The 26090-nt window shown below is 39.7% G+C and overlaps 1 long non-coding RNA gene across 1 annotated transcript in view; it reads left to right on the forward strand.

The window, feature by feature from the left end:
• The window catches only part of LOC116447133, a 40816-nt gene extending 15124 nt beyond the window's left edge, over window positions 1-25692 (forward strand). Inside the window, exons 3-4 of the long non-coding RNA XR_004241494.1 lie at window positions 609-24527; window positions 24677-25692. This is a non-coding gene — a long non-coding RNA (uncharacterized LOC116447133). The remainder of the gene's footprint in view (window positions 1-608; window positions 24528-24676) is intronic.
• Window positions 25693-26090: the final 398 nt, after the last annotated feature.

Raw genomic sequence — 26090 nt, forward strand, 5'->3', positions numbered from 1 at the left:
CAAAGCAAAATTATTGCTGCTTGTAAAGCTGCAGTAAGATTGTTTTCATGTACATTACTAATATTTTCCATGTCCTAGCTATGATTACACCATTCACAAAATGTTTAGAAAAATGTGTATCAGTTCATATCAATAAGGATGGATTGAATTTGAGTGCCTTTATAGTGCTGCTGATAAAATTCTTGCTTGCCAGAACAGAGTGTGCTGTAGTAGCAGCACTGTTCAGCAAGAGCATATTTGCACATGGTGCAGCTCGAAGCAGAAATCTGCTTTCTCCTGACAAGCTCTGTAACATCTGTGAGAGATAATGGCAGAAAGGTGGAAGATTTAGCACCCTTTGTCATGTTTGTCCATTCTGTGATAGCTGATGTCTGATGCTTGTCTTTGAACTCTAAGAAGAATGGGGTGGGCTAAAGATCTCTGTATCTCTGACTCCTTTTGATTAATCTCATTTCACTGTGGCCGGCTCTGTGTCAGTGTCAGATAGCCACTGCCTGCTGCAGGCAGACCCACCTCCAGGTTTCTCCCTCCTGTGCCATTTGCAGCAAGTGACCCTGCTTCTCCTCCCTCGCTCTGTGTACATTTGGTGTTATTTTCCTCTCCTGCAGATCTGCAGAGCAGCACACTCCTTTACTCAGCCAAGCTCCCACCAGGCTCTGAGGAGCGCCCAGTCTGACTGGTGCCCGTGGCTCTGCTCTCACAGAACAAACTGCAGGATCGGTCCAGCTGGGAGAACCCACCCACGCTCCTCCAGGGAGCCCTAGGAATGGGGGAGAAATGTGGGCTGGGGGTCTGTAAAGGGATGATTAATTCTGGTGCATCTCGGGAGGCATAAAGAGCTGCTGGCTTCATCTTCAGGAATGGACCACAGGGACTAGGACACACCAGAATTTTGTTTATTTCCACACTGATGACAATTTTAAAACTCTGTCTTTAATGCTGCCTGTGAAGTGCTGTCCTCTTGAAAGAGTATGCTCTTACTGGAATAAATCACACTTTCTCTTCCCCTCTGTCAGCTATTAATAGTGGTAAATTTTAATTGCATATGTAAATAAAAACACTGTGTACTCATTAGTTTAAATATGTTTTTCATTAGGCAAATGAAATGCTTATTGTATATGATGCAAAGCTAAAAGAAGAATGTTAACAGCATTGAGCAGTTTGGGAAGTATAGTGACTTGAATTTTTAAAGTTCCTTTATAGGATAAAAATAAACCATGTTTTAAGGGATTATTATGGGCAAATTTTGCACTACAGGCATCTTGTTTCTGGAAATGGAAAAAAACTCCAAAGTTAAGTGACAGAAGTATGGGCATGGTGTCAAGGCCAATACCTAGAACTTCTACTAAAAGGGAGACATAGCACATAAACTTGTATTACTATTTATAGCATTGGCTATTTTAGAGATGGTAACTACAAGGCGGGCAGCATTTTTCAGTTTCTATTTAGAAAAATCCTGACATGTCTCACATTTTGATATCTTGGAACATATTGGTCCCAAATTACATCACTTCTTCATCGTTAATTTTCAAACTCTTGGAACACCACACTCCAAATACACTTTTTGCTATTTTTAGGGGCTATGCAATTATAGTCAAGAAGATATAATTTTTCAGTTCAGTAATCCATATTTTCAAGCTTGGAGTATATTTATCTACCTACGAGCTCATAATTTGTTTCCTTTCTATCAACAAAATACCCTGAATTTCATAACCAATTTACTTCTAAACCATCTTTTCTAGCTCCTTCCACTGTTCTGCTCACTGTGAAATGAGAGAAACCTTATCACAGAGACATTTAGTTAATTAGTATAATTTTATACAAAAAAAATGGCCTCTAAACACTCCAGTATTAGTGAAAGGATGCTCTGAAGGTGTGACTTCCTAAAGTTATGGCTCAGAACAGTTTAATGATCTCCCTTAATATCCAAACATGTGTTTCATGATTATTATGAGAATATAAAATCCCTCTCCCTGCAAAACTCAGAGCACCAAATACACTTTCGTCTCAATTGCTTGAGTAAGAGAGCCAAGATAAAAACCATTTTTATTTTACAAATATAAGCTTGAATATCCTTGTCTCATCCATGCTTCCTCAGTTCAAATTCTATCAAACTTTTATACTGGAGCTCAGTAAAATATTTATATGCAAGATGTAGTGAACGAAATGCAAGGGCTGGCTAGAGGGCAGTCTCTTGGAATTAACACACAGCAGTCTAAAAAGGAGTGATAAGTTAGTCCTCTAGATCCTTCACGTGCCAGACTAAATTGTAGCTAGCAGTACACATTGGCAAGAGAATAAAGGTGACAGAGATTCCATTTTGTACAAAAAGTTACTGCACTTGACATGGTTGAAAACATATTAGTAGATTTTAAGACCAAAAAGGGAGTGTATGATATCAAACTGGACTTGCTATATAAGAGAGGCCAGAGGTTTTCACCTGCCAGTGCCCTAAACAAGTTTATCAATTCTGGCTGAGCTAAAGCAAAGTTTTGATGATGATATTCAGCTTGGCCATGGCGGAAAAGCCATGGACCAAATAATCTCTTTTGAATCTTCTTGCAGAAAATGTTTAAAAGCTCTCATAATTTAAAAAAGAATGCTCTGTATTTGATTTTTTCATTTGTCTGGATCAATCTTTTAGTCATTGCATCATGTATTATTTTATCCTACCACTGGACCATCTGAGGAGAATGGAGATAATAAAGTTGAGGGGGAAAAGATAGAGGTTTTGTCAAACAAAACAGTTTGAGTTTTGCTTTAAGAGATTTAAGGAGGCTGTGATTTAATACATGATGATATCTCATAATATATAATAGGTCCTGACCTTCATTATTCTTACTGTTCAGAACAGAAGTTCTCCTTGATCTATAATCTATATAGTGTTTTTCCAAAGTTGTAAATATTCACAGAAAGTGGTTATCTTTTACAAATGATTGCACTGATCTCCAGATGATTCCTTTGATTCTCACCCTGCCTCAGATCCTCTGAATGATTTCTCATGAGGTTCCCCTCCCTCTCACCACTGAATTTCTCTGGGTAGGAGAAGATGTACTTCAGAGGTGTATTTAATAATGTACGTGGATATCTTCACACACTGACACAACCCACTGCAGCTTTTAACAGCTCCTTCTTCAGGTTCCTCAAGAAGCTTATGGCAGAGGTGAGAAATCTGAGGCTATGTAACACTTCAGTCCGTAGTAAGCTCTCAAATATTTAAATTGTAGATACATCTAGACTGAGTGTTTTTAATGGTAAAGAGTAACGATATGTAGGTAGATGAGGAAACATAATTTCTGTAGAACTCATCCAAAACTAGCTTATCACATTTTATCCACATTCAAATGTCTTATCTGAAACTTGGCTCAGCAGGAAGTGGTAACATGTCAAGGATCCAATTAACATTATCTCACTCCCCTGGTTTTTTTCTTCACTTTCTCTGCCTTATGGGAGCTGCTTCCAGTTCTGTTGTTATTCACAGTGAAATTGATTGATTTCTGGCAAAGTTCTGATTTGCTGATATCTCAAATACTACTGGAACCTCTGAATTTGTATGAAATATGAACCTCCCCACAGGGGAAAATCCACTCATGAGTGTGCCATCAGAATTCTGTATGGTTACTTCTTTGTTCTGTCTGGATTACTTTGTGCAAACTGTGAAACCTTCTAAACCCAAACTTTATGGAATGGCCCATTTTGTACAGTGTACAACATCAAAAGGAAAGTGAGTTTGAAGTATAGTCAGCTTGCCAAAATCAAATTTAAAAAGAGGAAACTGGAGTGCTCTGTAATAGGGAGAGTTAGAAGCATAATTCTAAACTGTATTTGACACTAAGGAATACAAATAGGAGGGGTGAAAAAGGTCCATGATGAATACATATGCATATTAAAATAATTATTGTTTATTAAAAAAAGGAGAAATTATCAACCGTAATACATTGAACAGTGGAATTTTACCTGACTTCTTCCAACAGCAACCATAATACCCTTGTAAGGCAGCACCAGAAAGGAATGTCTGTAAAGGGGCTCTTAGGTAAGCAACGCTACACGTAAACACTACACGATTTTTAAAAATTACTTGCCTTTCAGCAGAAACCGTAGCAAGACTCTGCTTTGGATTTTGTTTTATCTTTTCCAAGATTCCCAGGTACAATATAAGAATCTCATGAGTGTGCTGAGCTGGAAATCTTTTTACCTTTGTTGTTCTAGAAAATTTGCCAGCCTCCATCTCCTCTTCAAGTGATTATCTGCCATGCAGCTGTTAATATAAATTCCAAGTCATTCACCAATATAGAGAACTGTGGGAGGTAAACCAGGAAAAGAGAGAAACTTTCTGTCTCCAAACTGTTCCCTCAATGCAACCCAAGACAAATAACTAAAGATACAATATGATTTAGGATCTGGTTTTTTATGTAGTTAAAAACAGTATCTTGCCACTATATTTGTTCTACTGACTTACATCAGTTTTGACTTACTATTTATCTATATCTAGCAATATGTGTAGTTCAAGTCCCAATATACTCAATTGATTCACTGTGAAGCATTTATTTACCATCTATGTGTAACTAAGGAGCATGAAAATCAGAATAGTGAATTAAATTGAAGTTGGTAGCATCTACTGTGGAGGCTAACCATAAGAAAAGAGAAAATAATCCAGCAAGTCCATCGTGGATCAGTTTTCACTCACTCCCTTGGGCTTCTCCCCACTTTTAATAGATAGTAGGGTTTACCATGCAAAGAAGTATGGAAAACAGGATTCCCCAGGGAGAGGAGCAACATCTTTTTGAGATTAATATCTGTAATGTCTTGGGAACTACTGTTGCCTTGGAGGAAGGCTATCCATACAAACATAAATCATGCCCTCCCAGGTGAGTCTGGCAATCTGTCTAGCCCAATATATACACAGTCACTAGGGATGTGAATAGAAATCTATATGTGTGAAAATATGAACAAGAAATTACTAAGCAACTTGTGCAGTGTGCACAGGGATGTGATGTCAGTGTCGAAAGATTACTTGACCCCCCTTCTGGGATGAGCTCAGATGTGTGCAAGCCTTGATTTAAAGCACATGGAAAATGGCATGCGGATTCTTATAATGAATTTTTGAGGAAATGCTCTGGGCTGTGCCTAAGTGGGAGTGACTGCTTCAAACCTAGCTCAGATCATTAACTCATGAGCACAGCATGATAATGTGCTTCAGCTGGGGATGCCTTTGGAAATGAAGGTAAGTGATGGAGATGTACATGTGAGCAGCATGTTATCTCCATGTCAGCATATTGAGCTGCAAGCTCTGAGGTAAAGCAAAGGGCTACAGTTTGCAGAATGGCTGTTCAAATACTGAAATTCCTAGGTGTTAAAAGCAGATTAAGTACCCTCTTAAGGTATGCAGTTTTAGGTACTAAGTCAAATACTTACTGATTCAGCCAGAGAACTCTATTTAAAAAGACCATTTCCGAGCAAATTGCTACAAAAACAAACTTCCCTGCCTGGTTAGCAATACAATTCCTCACACTCAGACTTGGACACAGCAAAATTCTTAAGCAGCTATTAATGCCTATACCCTGTCATTAATTTTTAGTATTTGGTGATGCTTTGACTCCTGTGAGACCTGTTATTTAAGTTAAAAATGTTCTTAAACACTTGGTTACTAAAGTTCTGCTCCAAAAACTATGGACCTTAAGTGGGACACCTTGTAGATCGTTTTGAGGGATGTGAAGCTACAAATACCACACTAAGTGACAGCCAGGCATTTTTATTTTGAGAGTCCCCAGCACAATACTCCCAAAGAATGCCTTCTTAGGAAAGTATTCTGGCAGGTTTTTAATTCCTTTTGAATTTTATGATCTTGAAGCATATGTCTGAATGGATACATTTTGAACAGGGAGGGGCATATAGCCCAAATCTGAGAAGTGTTCTACCGAATCTGTGCCCAAAGTTTTAATGAATCATGAATATATCTCTTCCCACTGTAATACTTCATTTTTTAAAGAGGTTGCAAAATCACATAGAAGAGGAACTTCCTCACAAGGCTCACATATATTGGACATTCATAATTAAACTCAGCAAAAAAATCTTTGCAGTGTAGATACCAGGCATCTGTTGATGGTATTATCCCATTATTTTGGGATTTGAGAACTGCAGAAGTAAAGGGAGCAAGGGGGAAGGAAAAGAGAAAGTAAATCCATACTTCAATGATCCCAGCCATCACTTGGGATTTTTGACAACTAGTCATTCATTTACTGCATCTCTTATGTCTAGTAAGTATAAATGCTTTCCTTGGTATTATGCAAATGTAATTTCACAGATAACAAAAGATTATACCTGTGTATTTGTCTAAAATTGACTGTTTTCATTGAAGATACAAACTAGGTTTTTACTGAGCATTTTGCCTTTCAGCACCAGGCTCCAGCTGGACTCTAACAGTTGGTTCTTTTTGTAACTGACTCCAGCTACTTTTGAAAGCACACTCTGCTTTCTGCTCACTGTACAAAAACCTCAGCACATTTCTGCAAGGAATCAAAGGTACAGCTTTTTCTCCTCAGGTTCAGAGTGTAATTCATAGTTTTAAGATGTGTCCTCTCCAGACAGAAGCAGTGAATGTACAAAATTGTTTCATTTCCAGACGTACACCTCAGGTTGACAATCCTTCTCTCTCTTTCTCCTCCATTTCTCTACCACTCCTGTCACCCAAGAAACAAAGACGTATGGCAGGCAGACATTATGACTATCTTTGTGAACATCTGTTACAGGCCAATTTCAATGCTATTGCCACTTCCTTTCTCACTCTCTATGTATGAGCTGGTATTAATATCTCCAAGGAAAGTAAATGCATGAATCAATATGTCTGAATAAAAAAGGCTGAACGAATGAAGCATATGTATAAAAAAAAGCATGTGTTATGTTTGTACATTCAGGTTCTGTGTTGAGCATCACATGTGGTGACGGGCACATTGTGGAGGCCACATCCAGCTTGTCCAGGAAAGGCAGAGCAGACATAGGCAGAGTCAGGGAGACACACCCTTGCTGCGAGTTGCCACAGCCTTCCTTGAAAATAAGGTGTGGGCAGTTTCTGGGGCTGTGATGCTTGTTTGTTCTGCTGCCACACAGAGGAAAGGACTGGCAAACAGCCCTCCCATCAAGCCAGAGGAGCAGAGGAGAAGAAGGACAGAGCATTAGAGAGCATCAAGAACCAAGGCCTAAAGACATGGTGGCTGCTTGTGAGGTTAGTGCCCACAGTAAGAAGTTGCTTCCAAAGTGAGACGTCTTCAGAAAATACAGCATGTCCATTCTGTGAAGAAAAACAGGGAGAAGGGGAGGTATTTTTAGAAACTGTTTCTGAAAATTGCTGCTGAATAGGTGTAGTGTATATTAAAGCTGCCTTTCCAGCTGTTCCCATTTGACTTGTCCTCGCAGAAGCGATGTTTGTCCCAGTGCTGCTGAGGGAGGGCGGGCACTCACTCACTCACTCACTCATCTGCCGGCTGCCATGGGGTCAGTTTGTTCAGAGCCGCTTTCAGCCCCGCATTTCCTTGAGCATGCCTTGAGCACCCACTGAGGAGACAGTGCTTGTACTCTCTATCCCTGCCAGCCCACTTCAACCCCTTGTCAGTAAGGCAGCCTGCTGCTAGTCAGTGAGTAATGGCCACAGCCAGTGCCACACTGACACTGTCCCCAGCCCCAGTGGCTCTCCCTCCTCCACTCATCCATCTTACCTGTAATTCAAGATGTGTCGCAGCCAGCCACCTCCAGCTATCCTGTCCTAGCAGGCACAGTCTGTTAGAACAATTTTAGCAAAACAATAAGAGGAGATAGAAACCAGTAGCTGGCTTATAAGGGAGAAGAGCAATTTGGCTGGAATGTGTGAGGGTGATAGATACCTTTTTGTAGTGTTCAAATTGATACCTTTCAAGATACAGTGTAGCTGTGGCTGAAAACTCCACTCATTCCGCCAGGCTGTGGAAGAACTGTGTGATTGTCCTGTCCTATGCTGAGGGTGAACAGTGCATGGCCCAGGAACTGGGTCTACTTCATGCTATATAATGTTCTGAAGACTGGTGTTACTGCTATTTTGCTTTATGTGATACCAATAGGTATTTTTGCAACAGAAAAATATATACAGGAAGCTCTCCAAGGTCAATATAACAGTCCAAATAGCCAGATGCTATTTCCCTGTGAAATACAAGGTTGAGCAGCCAAACATCTCTTAGTCATGTAAATTATGAAAATTCTGAGAACTGCAGTGCAGACAAAAAAATCTACGGCTGCTGAATCATTTTCTCTGGTTCAGAAATGACCACATCTTACCCTTTTGTTCCAGATTTTATTTGCATTGCATGATTGTGTTTCTTCCTGTCAGATATAGGGATGAAGCTAACATCTTTGCTTTAGGATATTGTTCTTTTATTATCAAAAAAGCATTCAGCAGACTTGCAGAGATTCTTTTCAGAAATGGAGAAAATAATACAAAACCAGTATTGAGCTATTCCTTTTATGCTGTCTGCAGTTAAAGTGATTATTAAACCGCAGGACAAGTTTAGGGGTAATCCAGATGAATATTGTTTTCATCAAAGCAATAGTAAAGTCATCTGCTTTTTCCTTGTTGCCTTAGGACGGACATTAGTAAAGGCATACCAAGTGAAATTGGGAATTATTTTGCTCCACTTCCTTTAAAGTTCGATTTTTATCAGTTACTGCTCATAGTTATCTGATCTAAGAAAAACTACTTCCTTTTTGAAAAATGCCATGGATAGGTATTTTGTCCCACTTTCACTGGGGAAGTTAGAAACGTGCTGTCTTTATGGTAAAAAATCCCGCAAGATGACAATGAACTCCTTTTTCTGGAACAATAAATAAATAAGGGCTATGCAGAAATCAAGCAGGAGTGATATGAAAGAGGTGAATGTAGAAGAGATATGAGAATAGGAGCACATGTTAATGCTACAGACTTGAGTCTCATCTAAGAAATAGGGGCAAATGCTTGTCTTTTGTGGATAAAGTCAAATGACAACAGACAAAGTTGTCTGGAAAGGAAAGGAAAGGAAAATATAGGACACAACATTCCACAAAACAATTTATAGTATCAGGACTGCTCATGTCAGGACAAAGTAAGTGGAAAATGCACCTAAATTAGAATAATTAGGGTTAATAGGCCCTTTACATTATCATGAATAATTATTTAATTCACAGGTCAAAATCAGTCTCTTTGGGTTCCATTGATATTTTTTTTATTTAATAGAGTGTAAGAGGGTAATAGCTGAAATAAATGGCACTGCATCTAGAGGAGGTTTGTTGTCCCTATAAACTCAATCATTAAAGTTCTACTTCATTCACTGTTTCCTCAGTTTGATCATCCCAGCTGCTTCCCTAGAGACACAACATTCTTATTTTTTTTCTGTTTTTTTTTCTGTTAATCCTCCTTGCTCTTACATGGTTTCTTGCAGTGATGCTGTCAGCAAGATGATGTCTAGTCTCAATTAGAAATTCAATCAATATCCACATAATGAGGGTTCTAGCAAAACCATGTCACTTAGTTCAAAGACATGGATATATTACTGTAGCAATTCAGGATTCAAGTAATTTAGGGCACCTCAGTGAAAAAAAGATAAAATAAAGCTGAAGGGCTTAGAGGTAGTTAATTGTTACTATGGCAACTTCCTAAATAAGCTTTAGATTCTATCATTTTTCAGTTTATTTGGAGGCAGAACAGAATCATTAAAGATGAAACTTATTTAAAGCTCAGAACACTTCTGGGATCTTACAGTTTCCTGCTGTTCCTTATAGAGTTACTTGAAGTTTGTCCATCTCAACTTTGAACTGTGTAAAAGAGCAAGACGCAGCCTGCATAGATTAAAAATGACATTACATAAGAATCTAATTTTAATAACTTTGGCAATAGTATTTTTACATTTTTATGTCCTAGTAGAACTCTTTTAAAAGTATTGTGTGGGAAAGAAGTGATTCTCAATAAAGAATGCTCTCACCTGTCTATAAAATGAAGTGATTAAATCTGATTTTCAACAGCGGGCTCTGACTGTGAGTGCTCCTTTGTCACCTGGCAATATGGAGTGCTGTCCCCTGGAACCCTTCCTTCCACAAAAACACTGTGTGTGGCATAGTGGGGCTACATTTTAGCCTGGTCCTTAACCAGTGCTGTAGCAAATCTCATAATTAGGATCCAGAGGAAGGCTGCCGTATCAAAATCTTGCCATGCTGACTGTGTCCATTTGTGTTCTCAATATGAATGAATGTATTTGGCCTCTGTGGGGCTGCATCACTGGGCAGATCTAAAGAGCCTTCTACAGGCAGTAAGGGTGACAGCAAAGAGGAGAGACAACAGAGCTGGGAAACCCTCAGTCACTGCACGTTAATTAGGTGAAGATCCATATCAGCCTAAACTTTTTGCATTATCTCAGCAGCTGCAACTCACTTCTTTAACCACTCCATAGTGCATGATTAACCAGCAGAGGCCATGAAATAAAATCGTGTCTCAGCAGGAGACACCCCCTGGCTTCTCATAGAAGTAAATTCATACCTCAGACCAGTTTTCACTCTTCTGTAGGCTGGAAATCTCTGGAGTCACTGAGTCATAACTGCAAAGTTGTCAGGGAATGATGCCTTAGGTGTGAAGATACTTAGGAGACACCCTTAGAGGTGAAGGTATAAGCAGTGTAGGCTAAAGCAATGTGTTCTTCTCAAAAAAAAAAGCAGGACAAGTCACCTGGCTGTGAGCTCAGTGCTCCAAGGCTGAGCAGCAGCTGCTTTGGAGGCATCTTTAAACCAGCCTCAAGGAGATTAACTGAGCAGCATGGGGAAACTGAGGTGTGCAGGTTTCACTCAAAAGCAGGTAGATGAGGGCTAGAAGAGTGGCAGACTGTTTTGTCCATGGCCAGGAGTCCATATGACATTGTCATAAGATAATTCCCTTTCCCACCACCTGCAAAACTGTCTTTCTGTCACAAGTAAAGGTCCTGGATATGGGGAGTCACCCAGCCCAGGAAACATCTGGCTGTGTTTGACAGGCCCAGAGTGACTCTAGACTTTCTCCACAGTCTGTGTGGGGAAAACGGGCTTTGCCACGCCATGGTCCATTCCATCCTAGGGATTAAACTGCAAAAGACATCAGGGACAATTATCCTCTTTCTCCCCCTATATCTTGAATTATGGAACAGAGAAGTGTTGAAAAATGTCTCTTCATTCGTTTTCCAAATTAAATTGTTCTATTTACCTAAAAAGAGAAAAAAGCCTTTGTTTTGAAATATAAGTTGAACATCAAAGTTTCACTATATAAACCAGTCATAACGGATATAAGTTCAAATTCAGACTAGTTCCAGGTTATTTTGTCAGGCTTAATTCTGTTGGTCTTTCTCCCTGCTTTTTTCCTCAGATAACTCCTCCAGACTGTTTTTTTATTTAGAGCAGTAAAAATGCTCTTTCAAATTTCACATGATTAAAAAGAAATGTGCATCCAGCTGCAAGAGAAAATGTTTTTCTCTCCCATCTGAAAAGGCTGTACCATGGGCAGAAATTCTGCATTGCCTATTACTTGCACTGCTCCTTTTCAATGGAAATTCAGAGTTATAATTCAGGGAACTATAGTCAGGAGTAACTTGGCTTAATTTATAAGAAGAGGAAAAAATACCTGCTGAGGAAAAAACAAAGGAGAATACAGTCTGATCCCAAACAGCCTGAGCATTATTTATTGCATTTTCTTTTCTTTGCTGTTATACAACCACAGCACCCAGCTCTTCGTTGTGCTGCAAGGGAAGTATTTTCAAGGTTAGCACAGAAGTAATCAACCACTCAATGGTGGTATGAATATTCATATCAAGACACATTATGAAAAAATAGGTAGAGGCAAATATGCAATTTAAATATAGACTACAGCAGGAAATGGGACATGAAACAGTAATTAAATAGTGAAAATTACATGTTATTTACATAGGTAAATACACTGCAGGGGTTATGCATGTGATCTTTTCTATTAGCATTTGTTTGTTTGTGATTTAACCCTGATTTTAAAAGGGAGGCTTTTAAAGCATGAAAATGGGAATAAAGGAACACTTACTTTGAACTAGAAAATCTGCATTGCTTGAAGGATTACCAGTTTGGGCTGTCAGCCAGGTTTCTCCTGTACTGCAGAAGGTAGTGGTGTCAATTTTCTAAAGCACAGGTTTTCTCCACAGCCCTGCTTATGCAGTTAATTCCTATTTGAGCCACTGGAAGCCTGTAGGTGATGGCAACAAATGCCTGAGCTCCTACTGCCCGGGTTAGATGGAAATCATACAGCACTACTGAATTTCTGGGGGGAAGAACCTCTGGAAGGGAACAAAAGCATTTGTTTTCCTTCTTCAGGGAGCACCTTGTTTCCTGCTTTTCCTTTCAGAAACAGAAATATGGCTGTAGTCTATTTGGATCAGCACAAGCACACAAGCCTTCACAACCATCATACCAAAGGCACTAGTACTCTAAGTTTTACTTCTACTCTGAACTACCTCATCTTGCTGGATTCCTCACCTATGTCTGCTCTTTTTTCCTGCTCCTTTAGCCAAGAGGAAGGTGAAAGAAAAGGCTTGACTAATGTATCTCCAGCAGCATTCTTGCCTTACCATGACCAGCTGCCATGAACGCAGAGTTCAGTGATAGTCTGGGATTCCCAGAGAGAATGAATACTAGGGAATTAGTGAGAGTAAGAGGGATGGAAATAGATATCCTTCTTGAAAAGGCTCATTTCTTCGCTAGCCTTTTGCCTCTGGTTGCTTTTGCTTGGGTATGACTTGAGTCTGCAAGCAAGAAAAAAACTTCAGAGTCCACATTTATTTTTTGGTGCATACATGCAGTGGGTAGCTGGGACTATTATGCTACATGGCCATGTATATTCCTGTGATTCTGGGTGAGTCTCTGCTGAACAGGGTCATAAGTCAAGCGAGGGAAGGGTCTGCCTCTGCTTCTTGGTGTAGGCTGATCTTTGATGTTGCAGATTTGCTGTCTTCTTATTCTTTGCTTTTCTTTCCCTAGGATTTTACAGCTTTTCATGTCAGTGCTTTCCTCTTGAATCCCTGAGCTTTAAGTAACCCCATCTCAGCAAATACTGTTGAGCCTATTGTTTTGCTTTTCTTAGCCTGCGTGCCTTTAGCTCATAGGTTTTCTCACACCTTAACAGCATTTTTCTCTAAAATTCTGCCATGGTGGCAATTGTGTAAAAGCAGGCTGGGGCGTGAAGACAGCCAAAGTCCTCAGCCACAGGGCACAAAGGGTTGTATCTTCAACCCAGTTCACATCAGCTGCCCCAAAGACAAAAGGAACTGCAGAACAAAGCTCAAAGGAAAATCTGCATGACAAGTACATGGCACTGCAGTGCAGTAACATTTTCAGGAAATTCCTGCGTGCGGGCTCCTGAGCTGGCACTTAGCAAATGCCCAGAACCTGGCCTGAGAGGACACTGCCCTCCTGCACCTCCTGTGCTTCTAAATATAGAGAAAGGACTGGGTGGTTTCCCAACAGGCAAGTGTCTCAGAATTGCTGTTCTGGGCAAATTCCAAGCTGGTCAGTCCCACTATATTTTTGAAGTTCACCTAAAATATGGGCTACTGTGTTTTTTAAATCTAATTATGTCTTCAGTTTAGAAATCATGATAATGCAATCTTTCTCCTTGGTTATCTTTCATTTCCAGTTTGCTTTTCATCAACAGACAAGTGCTTGTGGATATGAGGAAAAACCCTGAAAGCTCTTCCTATCTTTTATGCATGCTTCAGTGCACAAGCGCTCTGCGTGACAGCGTGTATCTGTCCTCTGTAGAGTGCCTGTGTATATTTGATTTGCCACTTCCCCTTGTGGAGGTGGCAGCACATTGGTCCTTATTCTTTATAGGAAGTTTATTACTTTTTGTGAAGTGTCTCAAGACTTTGTGGACTAAAAGAATTTTGTGTTGAGATAAAGATAATTTATTATTCATCACTCCCAATACATTTGTTCATACGTTCTGAAGCTGGGAACAGTGTGTGATAAGAGACAGCTGCAAGCTTTCTCTTTAGGACTCTTCCTGAAAGCATGCAAATTATTTTTCAGATCTGAAAAGAGGTGATGGGCCCAAGCAAACATTTTCTTTTTCCCCAGCTGTATCAGTTGGGTCAATGAAAGCTGTTATTTCTCCCTACAAAACATAGCACAGGGAGATCCCCAATCTGTTGATAAAAATCACATTGTAGCTAACAGAACAAGCACACAAAAAAGGATGTAAAAATGTCATAAAAATCACCTAGTCTCAGATTTGAATCTTTTGTATGAGGAAAGCATCCTGCAAACAGAGGTATCCCTTATCCCTGTGTGCCTAGCTTCTCCAAGTAAAATTGCTTAAGGCAGTAAGAGGCAATTTAGCTCAAGAAATAAAAGCAAAACCAGCCTTGCTGCAGAAACCAGACATTTTGTGAAACCAAATGGAGCAGAGTGAAGAGTGGATGTCCGTGACTGAAACAACCATGACAAGACAATCTCACCGTATGTCAGATGGATAAAATAACAACTGACTCCACTGTGGAAATTCAATTGAAACTCACTCATATCAGGCCTATGGGCTTTCTCAGAGAGTGGAAATTAAGACTGTAGTAACTCTTTGCCACCTGTTCAAATGCATCCCAGTTCTCCATTTTTCCTCATTAAAAGGTGACAGGGAGGATTAAACATCTCCTAACGTCTGGATCCAGTTTGAAATTGTTGAGTATTTCACAGGAAGCAATTTTTAGGAGGATAATGCCTCTAACTTGGACTGAAATCATTTGAGCACCTGTGACATTTCAGACTGAAAGGACAGAGTTCCACAGAGCAAGCCACTTCTCTTGCAGTCACTGCAGTCACTTCTAGAGACTTTGATACGAAAGTATTTTATTCCACTGTATTTTTTTGGCAGTTAAGAGGAGCCTCCATGGAAGGGGAAAGCTAATTTTCCTTTTTCCTGATAACAGTTTAGTAGTCAGTTCCATTTTGGGATGAATTCCAAAGGATTGTTGTCCTCCCTTTCATACTATTCAGGATAGGGAAGTGTTACTGTGGTCATCTGAAGGAGCTTATATTTATATTAAGGATAACTACAAATTTCAACAGTGGTTTACCTCTGAAACCCACAGGTGACTTTTTGAATTACAGACATAAGACAAAAGAGATCCTGTTCTGTACCTTGCTGTGCTCAGTAGTGCACAGTACTTTGGTGGAGTCCATTTTCAATGAATGACTCAGGGAGAAACAAAACCTGAAATGTTCACGTGAAGAAGACACTGCTAAATTTCAAGTTCTGCTCAGCTGAGGAGCAGATGCTGTCATAGGCATGGAATCCATATGGAATGTTCCTCAAATAGCAGCTATAAAACCTTTTCAGAGTAAACAGGCATCAAATCAAAGGTCTAGAGTCAACTAATGGAGCCAGTGGAGACAACTCCACTAAAAATTCACAAATTGTAAATACCAGGCCACCAGCTTCACCTTCAAGCATCCACATACTTTACAAAAAACATCCTCTTTAGTCCTTCCCTGACTCAAATCTATCTCTTTTCCTCTGTGTTAACCCTAAGAGATTTGTACAGAACAGATCATAGCAGAGGGTCTCATCTCAGGTGAGGAATTTAAGTAGCACTGTACTTAATTATTTCTTATATAATTTTCTTTGACTTAAGATATTCCTTTTTTTTCTTTTCTGTTTTTTAGCTCTCAAGAGTGATCAGCTATTTTTTAAGGTATTAACTAGTTTATTTCTAACTAGCGTAGAGTCCCTATTTGCAAGACATTCTCACACAGTAGACATTCTGGCATAAAATCTTAAAATCATCCATGGTTTGAGGAACAGATTTTGCCATTTCTCTGCCTGCTGCCCAAGATAGGAGCAGTGACTGTCTACAACTCCTGAATGCTGCTTCAAATGATTAATTTATGCCTTACACTCCAAAACACACAAAATATCATGATGAACTTTTGCAAACAGAAAAACAATATCTCCAGGTATTTGTGTTCAAGATTTGATTTATATAAATGACATTTTGCATGTAAATATGCAGCCACTCATTTCAGTGCCTGCCAAGAGGCATTTCAGCTAAACACAATGATGCTCCTCTTAATCTAAAATGTCATGTTCTCATATGCACCTACTGCAAAGGTTATCACACACATCTGAAAGTAAACAAATCATTTGGCAAATAATTGAGCCTCACCAAATTTCTGTCTTTTCGTCCTGGTTAAAATAACTTCTCTCAAGGAATATGAATCCCCAGACAAGCATCCATCAATTCTGAGCACCTGACTTAAGATGATATGAAAATACTAATTGCCTTCCATTCACCCCAAGTAGAGCTGAGTCCCAGCTGCAGGGGGATTGAATGGATGTGCTCAGGGAATACCAAGCCTTGGGCTAATGTCCTGCAGGCAGTCCTGTCTGTAAAGCTTCCTTGGAGTTTTATAAATAACCAAGGGCCCCACTTTCTGTCTTTCCCAAATCTGGACATGCATTCAGAGCCCTGCATGAGTAGATCATTTATAACGTGAGATTGGGCTGGCTCAGCATGTGTTGAGATCTGTACTTCTTCAGAAAACAAGAAGCAGCAAACATCACAGAGCATCTCTTATTTTCTCCTTCTGGAGTTCAAAAGGCTTTCAGGCTTCTGATCTACAACTAGAAGATCTGATCTGCTACTTCAATACATATTTACTGAGTATCTCTGATGTGTCTATTGTCCGCTCTACAGCTACCTCAGCACGGCTTTTCAGGCCCTGGGATGTTCCCTCAGTACTGAGGCTGCAGCAGAAGTACCTCAGGCATTCCTGGTGATCCTGCCTATATCTACCTATATGTTTGGCATGTTAGAGATAGTTCTGGGGAGAGTATGAAACCCAGCCTCTGAAGGAGAAATTTGAGTCATGGTGATTACATGAGCCTCACCCTCCCGCTGCAGGGCACTACAGTCACTGCCTCTGTTGCTGGGCAAACTTCATTCCTGTCTTGCCATGGAAAAGTTCTCCAAATTTCAGTTAGCTTTTTCACCTTTCCCCCCCACCCCCGCATTCTTTTTAAGTAATCAAAGTCTGAGTTGTTGATCCCCTCTCAAGCAAAACAACCCTGCACTCTGCGTTTTGTCACAGGTGTAGTTAAGCTGCTGCCATGGAACTGCTCCCTACAGCGTGACATTGCCTGCAGCTCGGAAGTCACCTTTGTTTCCTCTCCTAGATCACTGAATGGGAAGCCACAGTGAGGCCTGACTCATTTTATTCTCTCTCATGTCAAATACAGTATGTATACATCTTGTTTTGTGATGTCAAATTTAAAACAAAACTCACAGCTTTCCATTTACATGCCCAAATTTTCAGCTGAAAGGTCTCAGAAAAGATTTCTTTTTCCTTTACACAAACATGCTGTACACAATAAGGCAAAGAAAAAAGGACTGGAGTCTGTCTGATGAAATTTAATTTTTTTTTCTCTTTTAAACGTAGCAGGAAGGAAAGACTAAAATGCAGGTCTTGTTTCTTTTCTTTTCACTTTCATGCATGTTGAACATTTTATTAAAAAACAATAACAACAAAGAAGACAGAAAGGAAACATAAAGAGGAAATGTTCTTTCATTTTCAATCACAACAAAATTGATGGTATATTTCACTGCAAGTGCTAAATTCCTCCTGCTTCAGACTGAAGGAATTTTTTTCCAAACTCAAATGGCACATGTATATCTATCTACCATAAATTAGGGGAGCCTATAGAGGTTGCTATTGTTCAAATGGTGTTATTTTTCCAATGAGATGGTTTTGCATCACTCTTCTGCTGTCCTTCAGCCCTATCTGTGAGCTAAGTACCAAGTTTATTTTCCCTCAGATGTTTCTCACTAAGGCAAGCTCCCAGTGTTAGGAGAGGCAGCCTGAGTAACAACTAAAGGAAAACAGCCTTCAGGTTTTAGTATACAGGAACATAAGCTATAGTCTAATTGCTTAAAAGGCTGAAGGTTTGCTCTTGAGCATGGATCCAAACCTCACACAAACACAAGGCCCACATATATGTCCAGCAAAATTCCCAGAAGGTTCTGTGCCCTGCATTGAGGGGAGGTTGCACAGAGGTAGGAGAAGAAGGGTGGGAGCTTGCAAACTATCAGCTATTTTAGCCTGAAGAGTTGCCCCGTATCTAACCTACTCTTACAAGGGATGCTAGTGAGGGTGTCAGGTCTCACAGGTGGTGGACCCTCCCAGGAGCAGCAGGAGTCCTTTGATATTTTGGCTGAAATGAACTTCCTTCTTTCTCCTGTGAATATCAGCAGAGACATTTGAGAATGAGGGAAGCACAGCTGTGGGATGTGGACACAGTTTTTTGGGACAGGAAAGGCGAGGAGGGATGGTCTACAACAGAAGATGGGTCAAATGTTAAGGCAGAAGAAGAATCAGTCACTTGCTTGTAGAACTCATCCTTTAACCAAAGCTTTTTTCCTTTATTCAAGCCCTTACCTCCTTCTTCTCCCATTCCACCACTATTGTAAAGCTCAGTTTTATCTACAGAATTGAGAAGTCTGTAGTCATCTGAGTTCTGTGCCTGTACCTGGAGGTTAGAGTCAGTCTCCAGGCCTGAAGCAGGAAAGGTAGAGTTCTAAGTACACGTCTCTGTCCTGTACTTGTAAGATAAGGCTGCCCTTTTCATGGGATGCCAAATTATTGCTCCTTGAGCAAGAGCCAACATCCCAGGAAGAGCTCAGCCTGAGCCAAATGGCCACTTGTGCTTGTTACTTACTCTGTGGTGGTAACCTCTGGCTTAAAACCACATTTGTGGCACTTAACTGTAGAAGAGATGATGGGCTAAATTGCTTCCTGAGTGGCACTCACAGATAAATATTTGAACTGATCAAACAAAAAACAAGACTCTGAAGCAACAGCAAAACCAGCAATTAGTTTAAATTTGTCATTGAAAACGTAATTTTTTTTGAGGGAGAAAATAGTTCAGCTACAACATTTTGCTAAAAGCCAAAAGACACCATATGAGCTATTTTCCAGGATTCATCAAAGGGAAAGAAGATAAAACAGAGAAGACCATAGAACTGGCATTGCATTCATTTCAGCCCTGAGTCTGTGGTGTTGGTTTGGTTCCAGATGCCACCAGGACAGCGATAGAACTTCAGCCTCCTGACTGCATGGTGTGAAAGAGCTGGTGAGGAGCTGTGGTGCTACACAGACACCAAAGTCCCACCTGGAGGGACCCCCTCATTAGTTTCAGCTTCATACCATGGTACCCACCCTACCTTAAGAACTGGGAACAAGGAGCAAGACTGCACTTGCAGGACATTTTGATCACCACCACTAACAAAGCAGGGATGTCCTTTTCTGTAGAAAGAGCTGTGTTAAGAGAAACATAGAGGTCTCGACAACCATAAAAAACCCCCAAAATGCTCTCTGCTGTATACAGACAGCCTCTCTGGATGTGATTGTATCCTGTAAGCCCACTCATCTTTTAAGCTCCCAGTGCAATTAGAATTAGAACTAACTTTTTCACAGCTGTTATTAAGATTACTCATGTGAAACTGCCATTCTGTTGCTAAAATCCACATGTTTTGTTTTATCCAATTTCAGGTGGGCCATGTGCTTATGAGGCTGGGCCCCAGACTGGATTTTAAGCGCAGGTCCTTTAAATCACTGCCTCATGCCGGCTCTTCCAAGCTAGTGCTTTCCAGTTCTTTTCCTGGGTTTATAACTTCCCCAAAATTTTCCAGGGGAGATTCAGATTACCTGTCATTAGGCTGCGTTCTTTTTAAGGATCTCTGCATGTCTGTCCACATCCTCTAAGGGAATATAAATGCAAATCCACTGCCTGGAAATGCCTTCCAACACCCAAGACCTCGGAATTAAACTTTTGCAATATTCAATCACATTGCATCAAGTAATAAGTACAGAAAACCTTTTCAGAAGTGAAACATTCTCAGAATCATTTAGTAAGTCAAGCTACCTTTTATTTTAACAGCATAGTTAGTGTTTTTCACATAATGTTTAGGTGTGAAATCATTACCATGAATAATTCAGCTATGGTTTTCTATCTTTTTGTTTCCTATTCACACTCTCCATGAACAAAGAAAAGTGGTGAGCAGAGTGCTGCAAGAACAGTAGATTCATGAGTTGAAAAAATAAAATATATATGCTGAAGCCTTTCTAAGAGTGATTTATTATTCTTGAAGTACAATATAATTGTAGCATTTGTTGATTCCAACTTTGTTATTATACTTTCTTTGACCTATTTGTTAAAAACTGCTTGCATAGAATGTGTTTCTTGTACAAAGCAAATCTGCGGAACGGAAAACAGCCCTGCTGACATTATTATGATAGGGCAAAGAAAATAATGTAAAATGAATTTACTAAGAGTTGAGGGAGTATCAGAATTATCACTGCATCCATTTAACTCCCAGTTTAAGTCAACGTGTTTTATTCTTCCACCAGATTCCTGCCTCATTCCCTGCTCTTGACCTTCTTTCTCGTGACCTACACTCACTCTGTAGCTAGCTATTTAATTTTTTTTTACATCTTTCTCATTCATTGTGTGACCTCAGTGCCTTATTTGCTGCACCACTCTGACTCTCTGTGGATGAAAAATTTACTAATGCCCTCAGAGTCAATTGTTTGTGGTTGGTTGAGTTTTTTGTTGGTTGTTTTTCTTTTTTTTACTATGGAATCTGAGTAACTCTGATGTGTCTTTTTTATACTTATGGAATCACTTAACATAAACTGATGTCTTTATTTTCACACCACCTCCATGAGATAAGTCTGCTTTTATTTTACATATAGGGAATTGAAGGTTAGGATAAAGGTGCAATACTAAAAGATGCAAAGATTGTTTCTATCCAATTTCTAAGACATAGGTCAGCCATTTGGCTCCTTTTCAAGTAACCATTTTCCAAAACAGAACTGGATATCCCTTACACAAAGAATGGAATGCACTTTGAGAAGGGCCTCCGGTAAGTACTGCTTTTCATTCGTTGCCCAACGATCCCCATGAGGGGTTAGTTTTGGCAGAGTTAAAATGCTGTTCTCCTGAGCAGACTGTATCCTTTTAAACCATAAGACCTCTTCAGCTCTTTGTCTCACTATAAACACTTAATGCTTTTTGGCACAAATGCAACACTAATGATAGAGGTGCCATTACACCCCTCAGAGCAGAATCCACAGCTCATACCAACAAAGTACAAGTAGGCAAGTAAACATTCTCTCATGAAAGCACATACCAATACAGGTCAGAAACTGAGGTGGTTTTAAGTATGTTGTCCAGTGGAAACAGCTCTCCTATTCCTTAATAGGTCACAATATTTTAAGTTTACTTGTCAAACTATAGGGATATTAAATTTCCCAATTAGGCAAGTTTAAGATATTTGTGTTACAGATTAACCTATGAGCTTTCTCCCCAGAATCTTCTTGATAAATGACAGAAGAATTTTTCTTGGTATAAGTAAAGCTTATGCAAAATATGATGCTAAAATGTGGCAAAGCCAGAAGCTACTGATAACAGGTTCCCACAACTGACAGTGTTATGAAACTAGCACTGGTGGGTTTGGAGGTTCAATTAAATCAATAACCTACAGTTAGGATAAAGTGGCCTTGGCATTTGTAATGTCCTTTATTTTTTGTAGTATTGACTATTCCATCCATCTTTGAAATATGTTTTGAAGAAATGATACGATTTGAAAACCAACTGATTTGATCAAATGGGCCAATCCCTATATGAGTCAGTCTGCAGGGAATGTGATCTTTTTTCCATGTATTTTTGTCTTTAGGAAACATTAACATTTAACTATGTTTCTGTGAACATAGAAATTAAACCTTTCTCATTATTTCATGTTGATTTTTAGAAAAGCTACAGCTGGGCTTTTCCTTTCATAACTGATTATCAGCTAATTTTTGGCTCAATAGTCAGAAAAAAACCTCCTTTATTTATTTAGCTAATTTAATTGAGTTGCACTAAAGATGCCTTTGAAAAGAACTGTGAAGCCAGTATTACACTAATGTACTTGGTGGAAATTAATTAATTCTAATTTGGGGGTTAATTAATGGGAGTAACTTTATTAGGGGAAGGGGACATTCAGGTGTAGATTAAAGAAAAAAAAATTTGAAACCCTGATAAAATCAAATTAGATTAAAATCAAATGGGCCACAGGGTGGCTAAACACGTGGGAGCATGGCATCAGCTGTGTTTAGAGCAACTATTTTCTTCTTTTAAATAGGAAAAGAAGGAAAATTAGTAAGCCAACCTTGGTTATAATTTTGTAGGGGTTTATGGTAACTGTTGCCCTTAAAACTTTCATGGCTTAGGGTCCATCCAGAGCCATCACTTACCCAGCTGGCAGGGAGGGCAGGTTTATTAATTTACTTTGCGTTTCACAGCGGCTTTGCTGGGCACAGCACAAGTGTGTTGGACTCTATTCACCTGCATGAACAACAAATGAAGGGCTTTAACTGTTGGGTTATGATTGCACTGGGAAGGAATACTTCTGGTCTATTTTTAACAGCTTTGTGGCAGAGAAAGAGATGTCTTCTTTTCAAGGCTGTTCAAAATAGAGAGACCTTAAAAATGTACTTCACTTTGTCAGCTCACGGTGCTCATGAAAACAGAAATGAGACAGGGAAGAAAAGGAAGGTCAAACTTGCATAAACACACTGTTGCATATGTTGACTGCCAGGAGAAAGAGCGGCGTGCAGCTGAACTGAATGCATTATGCAGAGCAGACAGAAGATGTTACTCTGGCAAAGTCAAATTTCTCTTTTATGCAAGCTCCCATGTGATAGAGCTTAGAACTACTATTTCCTTTTAGTAATGTAGGAAGCATAAACTAAAATGGATTTTTATGAATCTGGAAGGATGTTTTTAAGGACAAAGGGAAAATGAGCTTTTGAATGTCTTTGTTTTAAAGTTCATCTTACATATTTTTCTGTTTATGTCAGCAAAAAGCTAAATTTCCTAGCACCATCCTTCTAATAAAGCTCTATTTCTTTTCAGGAACCCCACTTGCTGCCGCAGAGAAGAAGCTGAAGCTGACCACCACCAGAAGCTGACCTCCTTATCTTGAATTTCATATGTAATGAGTAGCTAAATCTAACACCAAATGATTTTAGGAAGAAAATTCAAAGGCAAGCCATTTCCTTTGAAAAAGCCATTTGAAACCTTTGGGGAACAGATATGGAAACATAATTTAAAACTCATTTTCCCCCTCAAGTGATTGGGATTCATTTCCATAAATCCAGTGTTTACTATGCACAGAGCATCTCTTCCTCTCTCACCACAAGCCCTGGACACTTTGGACTACTCTTTCGTTCTGTGCTTCCTGTAGAAGTGCTCCCTCATTCTGCTTGTGTAATTCAGGTTTGTTTTTATCTGCAAGAAAATGCCTCTTCAGTTACTGAGACTGCGCCTGCTGTAGCTGTGGAGAAGTGCCTGGCCTCAGTTGTGCCGCAGTGAAGCAGCACCGCAGTCCCACCTCAAGCCATGCCAGGGACGTGCGATCCCAGCTTTGCTCGTGGGCACCTCCACTGATGACACTCAAGGACTGGGGAGAAGCTGTGCTGTCTGGCACTATCTCTATTGGAAAGCACCATTTGCATTGGTAATGCAAAGCAGACATGATTTCAGAACCTGATCTCTCTGACAACAAAGGCTGTAGAAGATTAGAAATACTTAGATTTGCAGTTCATTAAAAAATGTATTTCCCTCTGTAAAAGGAATTGGTTTTCTTAACTCATTTGCCTTGCTTTTCTCTTGAATGTGTATTTCCGTTTGTGCCTTCAGTGTATTCTGGTACTTTTATGAACTGTGGATGGGTTTTTTTCCACCAATTAGTTCTTCTGGGACTATTTTATTAAAGTCTTTCTGGCATTTAAAATATGTAGATGATATCATTAATCCGATTAAAGCATAGATAAAGTTAATAATACGAAAAGTGAAAAAGCAGTGCAAGGTACAATTACTAATGTAATTATTTTCATTATCAATACAATTATATTTTTCAGTTGTTGCTTGCTTAACCTTTTTATTTTTTCTCCATTTCTTTCATTAGCTCTAATCTACCACTGTGAGAGGCAGTCCTCTGCTTCTTCAAGCAGTATGAAGGTAGAAGTGGACAGAACTATTAGCAGAGGGATACAAGCCTTTTATCTCTGTCTGGCTGAACTCCAGTGAAGTCAGCTCAGCCAGCAGAACGGTTCATTATCCTAGGGGGATGAGCAATCGGGGTTTCAGTTTATTTTCCAGTCCAGAATGGTTTTATTGAAAAATCTTGACAATCTATAGGCTTGTAGGTAATATCAAGGAAAAGAGCCATAAAATACCATTTAATCCCTGGAAGTGACCCAGGAATGACTTTAAAGGCCCTCTCTATTCTGTTTCACTGCCAGGCTACCACCAGTGACATTTTATCAGTACAACAGAGCAGCTCTTGCACCTGGGCATGATGGGCACCAAAATAAGTCAATGCTGTAAGAACTGCAAAGTGATAATGGTGAAAATAATGATGAGGAAGTGATTTAAGACAGGAATTCAGAGTGAAGAGGTAGGTTTACTTTTAATGGGAAAGAGAGAAAGCTCATGGGGGTTTACATAGGCTAATTCTCGTGTGATGCAGTTCTCTGGGGGGAACAGATTTGTTTTGACTTAAAATTGGGCTGTATCTGATGGCACTTCCCTTTTTGTCCATTCCAGGGGAGTGATCATGGAGAGACTATGAGCTGGTGGAAGGACTGTGAGTTGAACTGAAGGAAAATGCTGGCTTTGAACCCCACTAGTGCAAACAAGTTCCCACAACTACACTACTGTTGAGACTAATCAGTGGATGATGTTTATTCCTCTGGGATTTTCATGTTGCTTTCCAGCCAGCACTCACTTGAACTAATGCAAGCAGATACCTCCAAACCTAAATCTATATCCCTAAGGGTAGCAATTCAAAGTTGAACTTACTGATGTAAATTAAGGAAGACTTAATTCAAAAGGCTTGTATCTGTAAAATGATTCATCCACATCTAAGCCTGGGATTTCTTGATCTCTCAGTTAGTGGAGTGGGTTAAGAAATTAGGATTTTTTTCTTACTAAGACCATGTCAGTCTTACTAAGAAATGTAAGAATGTGTGTTGTGGCATCATTTTTATCCTGTGTACTTGGTTTGTTCATCAATCAAATGAGCCCGTAATAATAATTTTTTTTAAATTAGGTTCTACAGAATTCTTTAAAGTTTCCATATATTTATATTTGTGTGTGAATGACTCTTTGTCTTGCTTTGGTAAAGTGTCTTCTAACTGCATGAGGCTGCAGTTTGTGAAACACCCGGGGAAGGGGCTATGTCAGCTGAAATTAGGGTGAGTTGTGCATGAAGCACGTATTTTCCTCATAGACATGATCTCAGCATAAATGAATAAAAAATATTTGTGCAGGCTTTCCCAATTGGAAGCAAGTGAATGAAAAATGAGAGCCACTCTTAATCCGTATGATACCTTAAAAAAGCACATGGGAATCAATACAGTCTTTCAGACACAATTAAGGGTTACAGAGCCACCCTAAAAGAAAACCCAGTGTGCAGCTGGCATTCAAAAACTCAGCCCTCCAGGCTACCTGACTGAAAGGCTGAGGTACAACACAGCTTTAGAGAAGCAATGGAGAAGAAGACAGCAAACAGAAAGGTTTATTCTCTAAATGAGCAGCAAAACCCCATTAACTATTAAAAACGATGACCATACAGAAGAGCAGATTAATGTACAGTTCAGGAACATGAGTCCTGATCCAGACTCAGTGCTTAGCATGCGTGCTGGATAAAACCTCAGAGCCTTATTTTGCATAGATTATTAAAGATTGTATTAATTCCTCTAGTGCCTAGGAAGAAACTGTGACTGAGTTCTCCCTCTTATCCCAAAACAGTTGGCAGGATCTAAAGTTGAACCCTGACAAGACTAGAGTAAGAGCACAATTGGGAGGGTTTTTTAATCCCTTTTCTGGCACACAGGACAGTTTCTGGCTTCTGCATGGGCCCCTTTGCATGCTGCCACTGTTGATTCTGCCCTTCTGAGCAAAAAGAGCATCGTCCAAGATTCACACATACTTTCTGAGCCTGGGAGCCCCTTTACCT

Source organism: Corvus moneduloides, chromosome 8 (genome assembly GCF_009650955.1).
Source record: "Corvus moneduloides isolate bCorMon1 chromosome 8, bCorMon1.pri, whole genome shotgun sequence".
Taxonomy (NCBI): domain Eukaryota; kingdom Metazoa; phylum Chordata; class Aves; order Passeriformes; family Corvidae; genus Corvus; species Corvus moneduloides.